We start from the raw sequence: 782 nt of genomic DNA, 5'->3' as shown, positions 1-782 counted from the left end.
GGATTGGTTGTTATTGGTTAGTGAGAGAGGAGATGGTGTAGTGGTCTTACACCTACCCATTAAGTCATTAAAACTCGCTCTGGGTGGGAATCGGTAGTTGGCTGCAAACCCAGTACCCACCAGCCTTATGTCCGATGGCTTAACCACGACACCATTGAGGCTGGTTTACATTTTGTATTTTGTATTTTGTATTCAATCTTATTTTAATACTATTAATTATAGATTTTGTAAAACGTATTTGTGAACGTGAATAAAACTGTTAAAGCAATACTACAAACAAGGGTGTATACAATTGATCAAGAGCACATGTCACCATCGAAAACAAAATCAGGTGTCCCCTTTTTGAGCAATTTATTTACAATTTCCATTCCTCGAGTGCCAAATTGTTACTGATGTCTGTGTTTAAGATTTAGTAAAATGTTGATTTACCCTTGATCCACTCACTAAACTAGTGGCAGGTACATCATCCTCCATTACACCCCCGTAAACACGGATTGACACAGCAGACAAAATGAGGGACATCTCAGACATACTAGTGACAGGTACACCACCCTCCATTACACCCTCTTAAACAAAGATTGACACAGCAGCTCAGACATACTAGTGGCAGGTACATCCTCCTCCATTACATCCCCGTAAACAAAGACTGACACAGCAGCTCAGACACACTAGTGACAGGTGCATCCTCCTCCATTACACTCCCGTAAACAAAGACTGACACCACAGCTCAGACATATTAGTGACAGTTACATCATCCTACATTACACCCCCGTAAACAAAGA

This window comes from Gigantopelta aegis, chromosome 9 (genome assembly GCF_016097555.1).
Source record: "Gigantopelta aegis isolate Gae_Host chromosome 9, Gae_host_genome, whole genome shotgun sequence".
In the NCBI taxonomy this organism is placed as follows: Eukaryota; Metazoa; Mollusca; class Gastropoda; order Neomphalida; family Peltospiridae; genus Gigantopelta; species Gigantopelta aegis.
Note: the sequence above shows the minus strand (reverse complement) of the source record.